Source organism: Aedes albopictus, chromosome 2 (genome assembly GCF_035046485.1).
Source record: "Aedes albopictus strain Foshan chromosome 2, AalbF5, whole genome shotgun sequence".
In the NCBI taxonomy this organism is placed as follows: domain Eukaryota; kingdom Metazoa; phylum Arthropoda; class Insecta; order Diptera; family Culicidae; genus Aedes; species Aedes albopictus.
The window spans coordinates 169,936,073-169,953,987 of record NC_085137.1 but is presented as its reverse complement, the minus strand read 5'-3'; the positions used below and the strand labels follow the sequence as shown (position 1 = coordinate 169,953,987).

Genomic DNA, 17,915 nt, shown 5'->3' with positions numbered 1-17,915 from the left:
ATTCTCTTACATGGTTACACAGCCAATCAATTCAAGTTCAAACTACTTTGTCTATAGATATGCTGTCAGTTTAATTCGCGCCACTAACTTTCAAGCTTTAGCGAAAAGCTTAGCCGTTTCACTCACTCTCCGAGTTCCTCGGTGCTGATCCCAAGCACGCCACTCAACCGAAAAAAGCACATTCAATAATACGAAACAGAATCAAAACAAAAACATAATTCCTCACGCTTCGCACTTCGGTTGCACTGGCTTCTTGACTTCGTGTTTCTCCCTTACGATTCACATAGAATTTCGAGAAAGCTTTTCGCAACATAGATTTTCTCTGATGAGCGCAGTTCGAATCGCTCACTCTCCAAGTCTCACTACTCGTAGCATAATGCATGTTTCACTATGTTGTCTGGTAATCCAATCGCTCAGAGCTGCTGATTGTAGAGCAAACCCATGACGAAGCCAAAACTCTCCCAAAGCGACAATTAGATATGCTATGCTCGCTCATGTTGATATGTGCACCTTCGCTCGTCTTTTATGTTGCCAAACAGAGAGTCGGTCAGAACCGGAGAGATTTTCGTTTATGCTATGCCCAGCTGTAAGGACGGCAACGCTATACGGCGAGGCGGCACGCGGTCGACGGTATGGTATGGTCCCTTGGGTTTTCCATGCCGGGATGTTGGTTCGTCCGCGCACAGTACTACGAGTGTAATACTATGCCTCTACCATACCTCTCAAGTCCCTCTTCCTGAACCGACTGAAGTTCCTCCACTCCCGAGGCTCCGTGTCTGTCTGGCGTGGCGTAGCACGCGTTTACGGGTTAGAACGGTTTCGGCATGGCATGCACCGTTCAGTCTGGTATCGGTTCTAGTGCGCGCTGGAAGTGCGGGACTTTCGACGTCGTGTTGTTCGCTGTCGTTTTGCGAGTTTGGTTTTCCTGACGAGTCTCACGGAGTTTCGTTGTCGGTTGGTTGGCGCGATACGAGAGCGCGCGCGGTCCGCGTGTTATGTCGTTTTCGCGCGGTCGTAAACATCAAAACCGTGTGTGGTGAGCGTTGTTTTGAAGCCCTGTGTGTTTATTGCTCTCGGAAAGTGGAGTGAGTCATTTCGGGGTTGTCGATGGTTTTTGGTGGCGCACGGCATGGGAAGCTGCGGTTGATGAGTGATGATAATATTGGCTTGGAGTTAAGTGCCGAATCGAATTGGATTGTGGTTCATTGAAGGATTAGTTGTGTATTGAAATGTGTAGGAATCGATTAGAGGTGAATGAACAGAAAGCAAATGAAGTGGCATTAGATGGTGAGAAGAAATGTACATACTATGCAATTTATGAAAACTGTGTTAATTAATATTTGAAATCCTTAGAAAGATATTATATGTACTTGTGCCATGGAAAGAAGCCAGCTAGTGATTTGAATGTGCAATTTCAAAAGGAATAATCAGTCATATAAAAGTATCGTATTTGGCACGTGAGTTATTATTTAAATATAATAGTTGGGAGTTTAGAAGTAAATAACATTGGTGGATTGTTACCAGAAAACTAAAGTGAAATCAACATAAATAGTGGAGAAGCAAAACGGTGAGAATTTCATGAATAACAAAAATACAACAACAACATATGTTGATATTGATGACATAAATATTTTATTTTTTTAAGCATGTTCAGATTTCTACTATTCAAAAAGATAGTTATTTCTTGCAACTTCAACAACACAGTTACCCAAACTTTTGCTCAAACAGCATCAAATTTGGCAAGAAATACCCTCGCTGTTTGCATCGTTTCACTGCAGAAACGGAGAATTGACCTTCTCACCATACTTAAATTCAGCTCATTCCTACAAATCTAGTACTACACCGAACGTGCCCCATTGGCAACTGCACTTACACTTTTGTATAGCGCCTGAATGTTTTCTATTCTAATTCTACTATATCGAACTACTTGCCTTTGCGCTTATCTACCCTGTCCATAGTTGAATGACGAGCACGAGGATGTTGATGTGTGGCTTTTGGTTCCTTTCCCAGTCCGATTTTGGGTTCATTATGAGTTGCCGTTAGCCAATATCCAAGTTTCCGGGTCCGTCAGAGCATATGCTCAGAAGAGGGTCAGGAGTCAGCTGCTCTCGGGGGGAAGAGCAACTGACGAAAAATTGCAAGCGCCGGGGCTGGGATCGAACCCATGACCATCCACTTATGAAGTGAACGTGTGACCACGTGCCTGTTTTTTATCATAATTTTCTTCTGAAGTCTCTCATTTTTTTCGCTTCAAGTACCCTAGGATGTGTTCGCATCTTCGTTACTTCTCGCTCAATTTAAGTTCCTGGAAAAATCACTGCTAAAATACCATCTGGAAATGCTTGGAGAAATCGTGGAAGAAAGTCATAAAGAAACCCCAGCAAGAATTTCTGGAGGTATTCCAAGAGGACTTCCTTGAGGATTCCTTGGCGAAATCCCTAAAGGAATCTCTGGAGGTATCCCAGCAGAAATTTCTAGCAGAAACACATCAGGCATTCCAGGACCGATTTAAATCGAACTTCTCAAAAGATTTTTCCAGAAATTCCTCTTGGAACTGTTGTATGGATGACTCATGAGGTTTCTCCGAAAACTCCTTCTACCCAAGTAACAATTCCATTGCTGATTGGTGTTGATTGATTTTTATTAAGGTTTTATTACAGAAATAATTAAAACTCACTGTTTTATGACTGCTTTTATGAAAACCATTGACAAAATGTTTTATAGTATACTTGAAGATATCCACAAAGACAAATTTCAAGAGTAAACAAAACTCTCCGATATGTAAACCTTCTGGCAATCATTATTACCACAATAAAACTGTTAAAACTCTCAACAGATGGCGATCCGTTCGATTAGTAACGACATCTGTTGGTGGAAAAGCAGAAACTACGACACTGCTAGGTTTATTGCGGTCATGATAAAAGCAAACTTGCTTTTGTTTTATTTTCGCTGATTATGGTCGTCGCCATATTGAAGAATTAGCTTACGTGAATGGAAAATAGTTAATTTTGCTTAAATTAGCAATGAATTGATAGTTTGCCACCATTTTCATAACATGCTCACATAAATAAACTCTCTCTGCTGAGTTTTCTTGAGATCCGAGATGGTTTTACTAAATTCACAAATTGATTTATTTCATTCCAAGATGATAATATTCACTATTTCCGAAGCGCGTTAATTTTATGATTCTGCCACCCCAATATTCACGGTAAATTCGAATGCGCATAAGCCTACCAGCACAATAACTACTAAAATATAACTTTGAAATAATCGCTTTCTACTTACGAATGATGTATCCTCCTGAACTTCACGTGCAATCGAAGAAGCTTCTCTGCATTTTGAGCTGTCATAGGTTTTGTTGAAAAAAAAAAACCAACAACAATCGAGAGGTTTTAAAACGGATTTATTGCTACTCTTAATGCGGTTTGCTAAACCTCTCCGAGAGTGGTCAACTTAGCCGGAAGATGATCTTAAAGAGGTTATCAAGAGGTTTTGATGTATGATTCAGTTTTATTGCAAGTTTTATAAAATTGGTCATGAAGATTTCTTGTAGAGCCGAACAAAACTTAAAATGTTACTTGGGTAGGGTTCCTCCAGGATTTCCCCTCGGAATGTCTCAAGGGAGTCCTCTTGAAGTTCTTCCAGCAGTATTGCTCTTTCTATTCCAATAATTACTGCTGGGACTTCTTTAGAAAATGATACTAGAATTCCTGAGATTTCTCAAAGATTTTCAGCTTGAATGTTTTCAACCAATACTCTTGCGAGTCCTCATGGATTTTCTGGCGAATTCCCTGCAGGTATTATATAGAAAACCAAAAAAGAAAATGGAGACTGGCAGGTCTACAGAAACCTCTGTAGCAGTCTTGAATCAATTCCAGCAGTATTTTTTTAATTTAAATTTAAATTTTTCAATTTTAAGCGTATTCCAAGCAGGAATACTACATTTCTTGGCAAATACAAGAATCAATTACAGCAAGAGTTGCTGAAGCAATCCCAGCAAGAATTTCTAGTAGTCATGGCAGAAGAGTTCTTGGATGAATACTTGTAGACATTTATGGAGGAAACTGAAGAAGAATAATTAAAATTATTTCTGAACGAATCCTTGAAAAAATCTCCTAATATCTGAAAGTATCATGGGAAAAGTCACTGGAAGAATACATAAGAAAATCCTTTAAGAAATCCCTGAACAAATAAAAGGAGAAATTCCTGGAGGAAGCCTTGAAAACATTTCATCATTATCTAATAGCAGCAAGGTTTTCTAGAGAATCCCAACAGGCATTCATGAGAAATCTTTTGAGAAATCCACTTGGAATTCCTCATGAAATACTCATGGAATAATTTGTAGTAGGCTGATATGATTATCATTTTCTAGAGCAAACCATGATAGGATGTTGAGGTTATAAACGTCATTCTTGTATATCTACTAATCCAAGAAAGATCTGTTTTACTGGCTTTTACAGGACTCCTCTAAAGTCTTAACATTCTTGTTGGGATTGCTTAAGAGGTTTCTTCAAGTATTCCTTCACACATCCTTCCTATCATTCCTCCAAGGATTCCTCCAAAGACACCCCTGAAGATTCTTATAGAAATTCTTCTTTAAATTCCTATAGAGTTTTCTTCAAGGATTCCTTTAGAAATTTCACTCGGAGTTGATACTTCTACAGGATTGCTCTACGAACTCTAGGAATGCTCCAAGAATCCCAGCAGGCATAGCCCGAAAACTTCCTGGTGGATTCTATCGGACACTTCTGAACAAGTCTCAGTAGTATTCCTGGAGCAATACCAGCGAGAATTCCCAAAGGTGATTTCCAACAGGAATTACTGGGAACATTCTTAGAGAAGTTTTCTAGTAAACCTTATGGAAATCCCAGAAGGAATCACAGCAGGACTTTTTAAAGGAATCTCAGCTGTAATTCTTTTCTCACTTACTCACTCTCGTTAACAAACACGAGAATGAAAAAGATGGAAGAGGGGGCTTGTCCCTTTTTTTATCCAACGCTTTCTCGTTTTTACTCTATCTTTATTTATGGAAATGGTGGATTTCTATCGCACTTTAGGTGAACTAATCACACTAAACAAATAGGTGAGTCTTCTTCTTCTTCTTCTTTATGGCTCTACGTTCCACTAGGACTTCGCTTCGCCTGCTTCGCTTCAACTTAGTGTTCTTTAAGCACTTCCACAGTTATTAATTGAAGAGCTTTCTTTGCCTGCCATTGCATGAATTTGTATATTGTGAGGCAAGTACAATGATACACTATGCACAGGGAGTCAAGAAAATGTGCCCGACCGGAGCGGGAATCGAACCCGCCGTCTCCGGAATGGCGATCCATAGCCTTAACCACTAGGTTAACTGGAAACCCTAAATAGGTGAGTATATAGAACTTTTTTTTTTTAATTTCGAAAACAGATTCTGACTTATGCTTTCGAAGAAATTTTTATCAGTTTGTAGGAATTATATCCAAAATAGAAATTGCACGAACTGACAGACAACCATCTGAATTATATTATTTAGCCCGAAAATGGAAAACATAAATTTCCATGAAAAAAATATAAAAACAATTCAACAAAAAAGATAAAATCGATATTTCAAATAGGCTTTCAAGAAATGTGTATTAATATTAAAAAAAAAACAGAAAATTCAAAAATCAAAATTCTCAAAAACGTGAATACATTTTTAAATAGATTTTAAAAAACGAGAAATGATATTTAGACCAAAATGTTACAGAGTTAAATACCGTAATCTAGGGCAGCAAAGATCAAAATGTAGGATTTTTTAGTGCCCTTCCAAAAGCAAACGCTGCTACATATTTCATATCTTTAAAGTCAGTACAGCTCCTCTGGTATGCGGGAAGCTACTTTAAGAAGTATTTCGAAACTTTAAAACTAAAGCATTTTCTAATTTTTGATATTTTTGATTTGGTGCAACATTGATCATCTCAGTGAACAATGTACGTTTGCGGCTAAATGATTTGGGATCACTGGATTCGAATATGTTGCTCAAATTCTTACGGGTTATGAATTGCTTAAGTTAAATATTTTCAGATTTAAAGAAAATAATAAACCACGAGCAACGCCAATAGGTAGGTAAAAAATGCTTGCTTTCAAATACACTGTTCAAAAGCGTGTCCCAAAATTGCACATAGTCAAAAAGCTTGGGGGCTCATCCTGAAAATGATGGTGTAAGAAACAAACTTTTGTTTGACGGCAACTTTCAGAAAAGACGTTTAACTCCTTAACACAATCAAGACAAAAACTTGTTGAGCAAACTTGAAAAATACCTAAAAAATCAAATTTCACCAAATAGTAAATCGTGAATAATTCTAAAACGGATAGAAAAAATGCCATGCTGTCTTCGGCAAAGTTTTTCCTCATGAAATTTCCTATCTTTTTATGGAAACTGTTTTAAATTAGCATTAGGATGATATATATTTTATGATGGATAAAACGCAAAATATATCAAAAAATTGCAAATTTTATAAAATTAAAAAATTCAGTGTTAAAAGTTACTTACTTTACATGTCGTTAATTATTTTTCCAAAGTAGTTTGGATCTTTATCTAGCTGTAAAAAATATAAAAATTGTGGGTTTTGCCAGTTTTTGTATAGTAAAAAATATTTGAATGAAATTTATTACGAAAAATTGCCATTTTTCAAAAATCTCGCAGGGGCGACCTCTAAACGTCATTCGCAACAACTGGTTCTGAGAAAATGGTTTTGAAATCCTGCTTAAAGAATAATGCGTATGCATACAAAACCCAATTTGGCTCAAATACTTCTCACGACCAATAGTTTGCTGCTTGCTATAGGTTGCAAAGGAAAAAAAAAATCGAAATTGTTGGCATTATGGCATTATTCCAATAGTTCCTTATGTAGTTTCTACAGGACTTCTTCAAAGGATTCCTCCAACAATTTCTCAAGGAGCTCCTTTAGCACTCCTACTCCTACTGGAAATTCCAGAAAAACAAAAATACTTCTGAAAACATTCCAAAGAGATTTGAAGGAATCCCTGAAAAAACTTCTAGAAGAATTTCAGATGAAACTCTTGGAGAAATCTTGAAAGGAGAAATTCCAAAAGAAATCCCGTGGGAGAAATCTTGAATATACATACTCCAGGAAGAATCTCAGAAGGAGATTCTTAGAAGAATTCCAGGTTTTATTTTTGGTCGGCAGACATTATTGAAGGAATCCTAGAAGATATTTCTGAAGGAATCCCGAAAGATATCCAGATAGAACTCCTGGTGCAATCTAAGAAAGAAAATCCTGTATAAATTCCAGAAGGAACTATGGGAGGAATCTGTAAATTCTCGCGGAATTCGAAAAAAATCCTCGGGGAATCCTGGAAGCAGTGAAAGAAAGACAATTCACACCGTGTTCAACCAGAGGCTGCACTGACTGAACACATTACTTACACTAGACAACGGACGTGACACAGAACACCCAGTGGCCCAGTGATGAATTTTTCGTTTGACGAAAAGTTTCCACCGACTGGAGCGGAAATCGAACCCACACTCCGAGGCTTACGATATGTCTAGATGACTGCCACCGCTAACCACACGGCCGCGAAGGCCACGAATGGAGGGATACCGGAAAAAGTTCCTGGAGAAGTCCCGGGAATAAAATCCTGGATAAATTCAAGAAGGAATAATCGAGAAATCCCAGAAGAATCCCGGAAGGAATCCGAAAAAAAAAACTCCATGAGGAACGAAAATCTGAGTGAATTCCTGAAGGAAACCAAGAAGAAACTCCTGGAGTAATCCCGAAAGGAAAAGAAGTTCTGATAGAATTTTAAAAGAAATTCCGGTTATAATCCCTGACAAGATGTCCAAACTTTTGGTGGAATCTAGTCTTGTCTAGTCTAGTCTAGTCTTGTCTACACATACACAGCCATTCATTGAAAGAATACTAGAAAATGATAGAATCGACTAATTCTATCATTTTTCTTGTCATTATGAATGCTTGGAGCAAATCAAAGATGTATTTCTTTGCTAAGAAGGTTAATGTACACTCCATGAGTTCTCCTGGGAAGGGACACAGGTAAAGACTGTTCAATTTATAAAACGGACAACTTGCTTGTGCGATATCTTTTTTATTCTTCAATAAAATCATTATCAGTTTTTTGCATAACTTTCTATAGCTATTCTCAAATGTAGGAAAAATACATCATTGAGCAAAAGGCTCTTTATTGTGTAACTGATGCGGTTCTCGTAAAACATCAATGAAACCCATTTCTCAAAATTCGACATAACTTTCCATAACTCAACATGCACATTTTCATGAAGTTTTTAATAAATTGGAATCTTATACTATTCCACTAAAGGTAAAGCTCAATAGTTGATCAGTAATAATGCACCAAGCAGTCTCCAGCTTGATATAGTGAGTTGCCTTGTTTTCATAGAAATTATTAAAAAAAAAGTTCATTCATGTCTTGAGTTGCAATAGCATCACGGATTCGGCTAAAAATTTGTCCAGAGTAGTAGAAAATTGCTCTCTGAATGATACAGAAGAAAAATTTACTTTTAATTACATTTTTCATCAAAAATATAACCCATAAAGATGGTCATATTTAAAAATCTCATACTTTTTGCTCCAATGATGCAGAATTTTGACTCTAGCGAATCTTGTTATTATTTATTTTTCACAAAGTTGGTCCTATGTTGCAGTACACCTTATTTATTAATAATCGGATGCAAAGTTTTTACTTCCAACATCATTGTTATGCAAAATTTGCATTAGGTGGCATTGTTATTTGGAAGAACCTTCAAAGAACGAAACTATTTTGATTACTGTGTCTGTAATGGCGCACACTAACCAAACCAGCAATGCTATTAGGAAGCAGTTTTCTGCATTTAAAACCACATTATTCCCACTTTCGACTGGATGCATAAAAAATGGTTATTTAATATTTTCATGCCCTTTTTGCTTTACAATTGAATTTTATTCAAAAAATCGAATCTGACTTAAGACTTTAATATCACAACACTTTATTTTCCAATTGAGTTTTAATTTTGCCAGAATGTTTATTACTCATGCTGCTGCAGCATGGCTATGTGTATATGTATATGTGTATATTTTCTGGTACCGTAAACCGGGGTCAAATTGATCAGCGGGGTGACATTGATCACTCAGGTACTACATTGTAATTCCATACTAGGAACTCTCAAGCGTCGTCATGATCTTAACCGATGCTTAATTGTGTACTGATCAATTTCGCCCCAAAGTGGCATTTCCAAAATTTTGATAATTGAAGTTATTTAACTTAAAGTTCAAATTTGTTGAACAAAATTCTGGCACATGGTTCCATGGAGATCCGCTGGGTACTGGTTTTACAGAAATTCTTTTGGCAATATTTTAACAGGCTTCGATGTTATCCGCAAAAGTTGTTTTAAAGTGATCAATTTGACCCCGGATTACGGTATTAAAAACGATATACCATTTGTGAACAGTAATTTTATGTATATTTTCAAATTTCAGCAATCAAAAACTTAACCTCATTTAACACCTGGCCGATTTTCTATAAAATAAAACTATTTTTATTCGATTCTAAAATGATCGCTATAATAAAAGATGATAAACAACGAAGCAAGGGTGGTTAAATTTGAACTACGCGTCTTCTTTTTATAGCCTTGTAAAGTTGTCCATTTTAAAAATTGCACGATACGATCTAACCAAATTCATCCTTATGTCCATTTGATAGTGAGTTGATGTCAGCTGTTTTCAGTGATGTGCCATATCATTTGTTAATCTTCTACTGCTTCATGATTCAGCACCGTCATTAATTAACCCTTTTCACCATAAAGAATAATAGGTATCACAGCAAGCCGGAAACTTTTGGGAACAACTCGACTATGGTTTTTCATAAGGGCCTAACTGACTTGATCGATTTCTCTTTGTCGACTCTCTCTTTCGCTAATAACTTGATCATAACAAACAAAATCATTATTCTTTTTGTTTATATAGCAACATTTAGTCGTCTTCTTCGCATTTCAACCAAAAAATCTTTGGAAAACTTAATACACATTCTGTGATAACACAAAGAGAGGATCGATGAAGAGAACTCGAAAATGTCAATGAGGCCCAAATGAAAAATCAGTGTCGAACTGTCAATCGCTTCTGGTGCGGTGGCATCCATTCGTCCAGCTACCATCAAAATGGCCTACGTAGACTTTCACTATTTCCGCTGCATAAGCAAAGCACCACTACCATATTCCTGACACTACACTTCCACGGATTCCCTCAATATTCCGCCAACTATTGAGTTCGCTTTGAACAAGATAGGGTCTGGGACCATTTGGGCAGGAGCACCTATTTTGGGCACTTGCTGCTGTAACTCAGTCAATTTCAAAACAATTTATATATAATTTTGTACATAGCTAGATATTGTGCGTATCTTACACACCTAGAAAAAATCATGTAATTTTAGGTGTCCTGAACCTGACATATACGAGCGTCTTCAAAGACCCAAATTTGGAGGTCAAATCATGTAAATTTACGTCTTCCTGGACTTAAATTTTCTTAGCGTCTAGCAATCGCTAGAACCGATCTGATGGATAAAACATATAAAAGTAAAATAATGACATCCCTAGATTCGAACTCCGGATCTGCTGATTGTGAGCCACGTCTCTTACCTTTCGGCTATTTCACCGAGTTAGAAAGTGACTGATGAATATGATACTGATTTTACGTTTCTAGTGAAATGAATTTATTGACATCTAACGCAACCAACCAGAACTTACATGATGCGCGTAAAATTGAGTGTAATTCGTGATTCAGTCTTGAAAATGTTTACGTTCTTTGACGATTCTGTCTCGTGTAAATTTAAGAATTTTTAAGTGTGTACCGTAATCCAAAATTCATATTATATGGCTGAAAATTGGCTGAGCTACAGCAGCAAGTGCCCAAAATAGGTGCTCCAGCCCAAATAATCCCAGACCCTATATTTGTGTGCCACAATGCCGCCATTTTTACATTAATCACGGAGTATATCGGCATCAACATTTCAAAAGGGCGTAACTGCTTTTACAACCAATTACTTCTCACAGAGCTGTGCATTGTATGTCATTCATCTTACGCAATTCACATCCATTAAACGAAAGAGGAGGATTTTATCTTTCTATTTGTGCTAGTGGATTGCTCGGGAGGGATGAGATAGGGTCCACAGCTTTATGAGAAGGCATTGGTTGCAAAAGCAGTTACGCCCTTTTGAAATGTTGGTGTCGATATAAGAAAGGAAAACACGAAAAACATTTCAATAGCACAACCACACAGCCCCAACGAAGCGGATTATTCCCGGTTTTGGAAATCTGTTATATCGAAACCGTCTTCCGAATAAAATAACACATTACTAATTTTCATCAGTTTCACTCGCGAATTCATTTGAAATTTCATCGGCCAAACCGAATTGCACCGGACGAAAACCATAACAGCGCATCAAAAATACACCCGTCCGCGCGCGCAGTTTACAACCTCAGAAGGAACTTTTGGTGGAATCTAAGAAGGAACTCCGGAAGGAATTCTCAAAGAGATCTCTGAAACAACTTTTGAAGGAATACAAGAAGGAGGAATTTTCTAATAGAATCCCAAAAGAAATACTTGGAGAAATCCCAGAAGGAAGTACTAAAGGAATGAAAAAGGAAGGAATTCTCTAAAATGGAAACCTCAAAAGAAACTCCATGAGGAATTCCAGAATGAATTACTGAAAGAATTTTAGAAGAAACTCCTGCAGGGTCCTTCAAATGTCGTGGTGAATTTTATTCAAATAAAACCAATTTAATATTCTTAACAAATTTATTAGTGAGCAAACAAATATTTTCTAAAGAGCTCCTAATATGTAATACGGTGTTTACGGGAGCATCAACTTCCTGTTCTTCGGCATTAAGGAGAAACTTCAGAGAACACAAACATGGCTGTCACTATGGCCGACTTGGTCACCTACTCACGTTTTCAAGAGCACCAATGTTGTAAACAAATGCTCTCGATTTGGAAAAGCTGCCTCTTTTAGCAAGTGAGCAAAGCCAGGATAAACAAGTGCGGCTTGTTTTGATGCTTCGTTCGTCAGATTTGTGCCTCTAAAGTTTGTATGCATAATTGCAATGGGATTTCTTGATGTTTCACCTTAAGCAGAACGATGGGTGGTTTATCGAGTCACTAACTTTAGTGATAATCTCCACTGGTTGCACCTATGGTCTTGATGTCGGTGAACTGAACCTGGCAGTTGGCAATGTTTTCTTGCTGTTGTTTTTTTTATAATATTAGTTGGACATACAAGTTTAAATTGAAATTAGAACTAAGTTTAGAGTTTTGTTTTTGCTTTACGACATGTTAATTTTGTTGATGGCGGGGGGGGGGAGTGTTTAACAAGCTACGTCATTTATAGGGGGTCCGCATTTGTGACAAAATGCTACGAGGGGAGACGGGGGGATTAAAAATCGCTTTAAAAAGCTACGTCACTTATGGACGCCCCCTTTGGTAATGCATGCACAAATGATGAAAATTTTTTGGAGTTCTACAATTTTCCTAAAAACTACAAGTGTATGAAAATTGACCCATTTCACCCCTTCGAGGGGGTGAGAATGGGTGAAGGGAACCGTGTTTGTTCCGCATTGACAACAAAGCAAGTTAATCAAGTTCTGGTAGAGGTTGATACTACTTATCAATAATATTTTATATGATAAATATGAATTTTGGATTCTAAAATGTATGAATCCACCTAAAAGTGTGATGTTTCATCGCACCTTAAAAGTGGCATTTTAGAAGGGCCATACTTTCAAGCTTTTTCTGATGATTTATCAAATAAAAACTTATTGGGCTAGAAAAGTCTCAAATTGGGTCTAGTATTCAGATCATGCAAAAGTTGAGAAAAAATCGATTTCAGTAAATCAAAGAAATAGTTCTTTCCTAATAAGTATTTCTACACTCATAATAACACTCAATTCCTTTTAATTAGAACCACAACACCGCAACGTCACAATTATCTACGCGCAGCGTTTGCGGTTGGTAACGAGAGCGAGAGTGCTGCACTTTCAGATATGTAGGTTGTGGTTTTAGTAAGCACACTATCATATAACTGTCAGTAGTGCAGTGCAGTGATGGGTCTGGCTGAATTAAAGTGGATGGAAATAAGTGGAAATCAAACATAGTGCGGCGAGCAATAAACAAATCGGTATCGTGTAAATAAATTGAAATGTAACTAATGTCTCTCGTTGCTCGTTTTGCCATTATCGTGTTGTTATTAAATCAGTGGTTTTCGGTTTCGATAGTGGAGTGGTACGGTGTACAATGCGAAACTGGAAATGGAATTGTTAGGTTTTGGTGTGAATGAACCCGAAATCAACAACAATTATGTACGGTTATCACCACTGTGCAGTTCGTACATGTTTTTGTTTATGAAGTTAAATCATAATTAAATGATCACAATGCATAATTTGAACAAGAAAACCAATCATTTGAATATTTGTCAATTCTATGATTATGGTTGAGAACATAAGCTTAAAGTGAACATGTTTTTGTTAAGTAACAAGAAGAAGAAGAGAAACTCAACAAACATTATCAGATACATATTACATCACATTACGAGTATCTATCTCACTCGACAAACGTAATAAGCATTTATCGTCACCCGTAACAAACATAAACAGTGCTTATAAGTGGTTCATTATGAATGGCGTCTAGACCGTACAGAAACAACCACAACCTGTGCCAACACTTGGTCTCTTGCCAGAGTTTTTCTTCCCATTCTGTATTTTATGCAACTGGCAGACCGGCGTATTCTTCTCAGGAAATAACCTATATATCCGTAGGTAGATATCTTTTTAAAGCACCTTCGAATAGGCAAATCAGAAAAGAATTTTTCTTCCAGATAGGAATTCTGCCTCCACTCAGAAGCAGCTCGACAACAATGCTGTTTACCATTTACAAATCAAAGCAATTTTCTTCTCTTTTTCACAGCTTTCCAGTTTGATCGACGTCACCTACTCTGACTCTCATCTACTTTTCTTCTGGATGAATGTGGTAACAAAGACGGAAATAAAGCAATTGTGAAATGGAATTTATTCCTTTTCCGTTCCCTGTATCTTCACTGTCGGTGCGACCTACGGTTCAAAGTGATGCAACCTGTGTTCTCGCTATTAAATATCTCTACCGGTTTGCAGTCCACCCACATACCCACCACAACGTTCTATGCTGCTGGTAGCATTCCACGTGCCCAACTTCCAGCTACCTCCTCGTTGTTGTGACACAACATTTTTTCCAATCAACTTTCAATCATATCGAATTACAACTTTTTTATTCAATTTTGTGCCATACTCTCCGTTCTAGCGCGAGACGAGACAACGACCACGACAATATGGATCGATTTACCAATCTTGTTATTGTTTACTTCCTTCCAATCTGGTCCGTGCGGTCTAACGTGGTCGGTTCTGTTCAGCTTCAGCGTTTAACCCGAAACGACTTGTGCAGTAGAGAAGCTAAACACATGGCAAATTGATAGCTAGTATGTGGAATGTGGATCTTTGGTGGGGAGGTAGTTCAAGAAGCAAAGTGTACGGAAGGCTGATGGCAGCGAATTGCATAAATTGGAATTTGATGAACCTCTTCATGGTGATCTTCATGTCTTGCTATGTTACGTTCCAACATATACAGAGTCTACTTTGCAGCTTAGTGTTCTTAAAAACTTTAACTTTCAATATTACACTTGGGCAAGGTGAATCTGCCCTTGAAACATGATCGGAACTTCACTTTATTCATTTTTTTTCTTGTACCGACTTTTCGAACCCTCTAAGCAGAATACCCTCTTCTAATGAGTGTAATGAGTTTCGTACCTTTTAATTCCGCCCTAATTGTTTATCCTTTGATAGATACGCGTTTTTCGACTACCACTGAAGAATTAAAAGGTACGAAACTGATAACACCCATTCACTTTTTTGTTCTGAGAAATTTTATTTGTCATTCTCGGGCTTGATTGACCGTCTGTAAATGCTACTACAGTAGGGGAGACTGAGGAGACTTGATCCCTGGGGAGAATTGTTCCCCCCATATTTTCTCGGAATCAAAAACAGTTTTCTTCCAGCATATTTTTTCCAAAACGACATCTGGACAGACGACAATGTTTTGGCTACAATTGATTTTAATTGTGTATTGCATTATTTTTTAATGGCTGATGGTTTGTTTTCAGTCTTTAAGAAATCTTTTAGGCGATTCCGAAGAATCTCAATAACTTGTGAAAATAGGACCAAATCGTGTCAAAATTTCACAGCACATAGTATAAATAAAATGCTATCAAACGTATTTATTCAAATAAGGCTGTTATATAAATATTTCAATTAGTGTAGCTTGGTGTATACAACAGTGCCATGGGGAGACTTGATCCCTCGAGGATTACACACACATTATACATGTGAAAAATAAAACTCAATTTGGAAGCCTCTATTTACTCGGAATTGTAGTATATTCAATGATAAAACGTGTCAGATAATCATTATTTTAGTACAAACCATGAAAAGGGGGATCAAGTCTCCCCATTTTCAAGATACGGCATATCCTTAACAATTTAAGGAAATCTTATAATTTCAAATACACCGTATGCATAAAAAATGCAAGAAAACTTGAAAAGAAAATGAATAGGAAGCTTCTGGAGTTATTTTCCCTATAAATTAAGCATGTGCTCAAAAGGGGATCAATTTTGACCCATTTTTGAAAAATACATCATAAGACATGCCTCCATAAAAACACAGTTTAACAATAATTTAAAGTCCTTCTGTTTTGTATAAACTTGCAATAGATGTTTACCTGCTATTCTGTACAAAAAATGGATCTAGTTTTGTGTTTTTTCTTAAAGTTGCAGGCAAATTAAGAAAAAGGGATCAAGTCTCCCCAGTCTCCCCTACCACCAGAACATCTACACCAGGAACCAGGAGAGCTATTTGTCACTAACAGGGATTTTAAAAATAATAATAATAAATAAAATAAATGCCCTAAATGAAAAATGTGCAAATAGGGTGTTGTACCATATGGGTAGATGTACCTATTTTGGGCACTTGCCGTTATAACTATGTCAGTTTTATACCTAAAAACTTAATTTTTGGCACAGGTGAGATGCATACAGTATCTCACCCTGTACAAAATTTCAAATCAGTTGGCTTGAAATTGACTTAGTTATAGCGGTAAGTGCCCACAGGGTACAAGGGGCACTATGTGCAGGTTAACTTATCACGAAATGTCTGAGACTTAAGTATAGAAGATTGCTTCTATACCAAATTTTGCATGGGACAACTTGGCTTAGCTTAGCTTAGCTTAGACTGACTGCACTTATCTATGGTTGCTACTCCGTGATTGACTCGAACCAATCACAGTTGCACAATGAATCAACTGAATAATTGACTGGTGGTGGTCAACACTGTGCACGCTTCAGAGGCTCTCTTTAACCAAATTTTGCTTGGGACAACTTGGAACAAAAAAGTGTATGATGCTCAATTTTAATAAATTTCACAATATTATGATTTCCCGCTAGTGTAGAAAAATATAGCGTAAGGAAAAACGCCTATTGTTGCACACTCCATGCTTTTATTACGAGGCGAATTTTTAGCTGTGCAACAATTGGCGATTTACCCTATGTAACATCAAAACAATCTAATTAGAAGTGTTTGCTGTCAAATGACTATCAATTAATATAAATCTTCGGCTCAGTTATGTTCATGTGGCGCCCGAGTTGGAACGAATAATTAAAAAAAATATATATAAATATAAAGGTGATAATCAGAGCAAATCACTTTTCTGACTTCTGCCATAGTGATATGGTAGATTGACACTGTATTTTGCATTTGGATGGCAGAACAATCGCTTTGCTTCCCGGTTTTTATTTCTAGCGATGCCTATGAGTATTGGAACCTTCATTTAGAGAGGCTTCGGGGGCGTTTTCAGGGACTTCGTACCCGAGCAAAGTCTGATAGCAAATTGAAAACTAATTTTGATGTTGTGATATTGCAAATTTTGATAACTCAGGTTGTTGTCGTTTTGGTCGTTTTAACGGTTAAAACATCAAAAATGAGAGCAGAAAAATGTTCCTGTGACAGCAAATTGAAAACAATTCCTGCTATCGATGATAGCAAATTGATAACTGTTTTTGTTATCAGCGCAAAAAAATAAAAACATCGGTAAATATAGAGTGTTTCGATTGATATCAAATCATAAATGCAATAATATAATTGCACTAATGATATATCCCTAGGATTACTTAACATAGTTTTCTAAAATATTTAAAACTATTCTAACACTAAATATTTTCAATAATTAAAAATGAGAGCAAACGGAAAACAAAATTTGAAATCAAATTAAGTTAAGATAAACTGATATCAAAATGATATCAATTTGTTGCTGAATACTAATAATGTTTTCGATTTGCTGTAATTTTGTTGTTGGACTCTGCTCGGGTAGGGTATCAGTTGCATCACAGGGGATCCGACGGGGGTTTTGGGAGGTTTTCAGTGGCATTTTAGAAGGATTATTAACGGGTTTCAGAGGCGTTACAGGATTGTTTTGGGAGTCTTAAGTACGTTCAGGGCTACCGAATGCGTTTCAGGGAGTTTTCGCAAATATTTCAGGAAGATTCAGAGGTATTTCAGCGGGTTTCGATAGCTCTAAGGGGTTGTTACTCTGAGGTTTCGGGGGATCCCGAGCAGAAAAGAATAGCAACAAAATAACATATCGAGGTATTATTCTTAAATAACATTATACCTCGATATGCCCTTCATTAGGTGGACATAAGAGGCAAAATAACAAAAATGAATACCATAATTTTGTACAAATAGCACCTGAAAATAACAAGTCTTGTTATTTCAATAATGAATGCATACCATAAATTTCAAGTGCTCTATTTGTTATCCAGAAGGTATGAAATAACAAAGTAATAACATTCCTTGCTAT

General features: G+C 37.0%; 1 protein-coding gene across 2 annotated transcripts in view; it reads left to right on the top strand.

Annotated features, from left to right (window-relative positions):
• The first annotated feature begins 798 nt into the window (after positions 1-798).
• The window catches only part of LOC109407262 (netrin receptor unc-5), a 468,026-nt gene continuing 450,909 nt past the window's right edge, over positions 799-17,915 (top strand). For both annotated transcript variants that reach the window (XM_062850699.1, XM_062850698.1), the window contains exon 1: positions 799-1,567. The gene's annotated coding sequence lies outside the window, so the exon portion shown is untranslated. The remainder of the gene's footprint in view (positions 1,568-17,915) is intronic.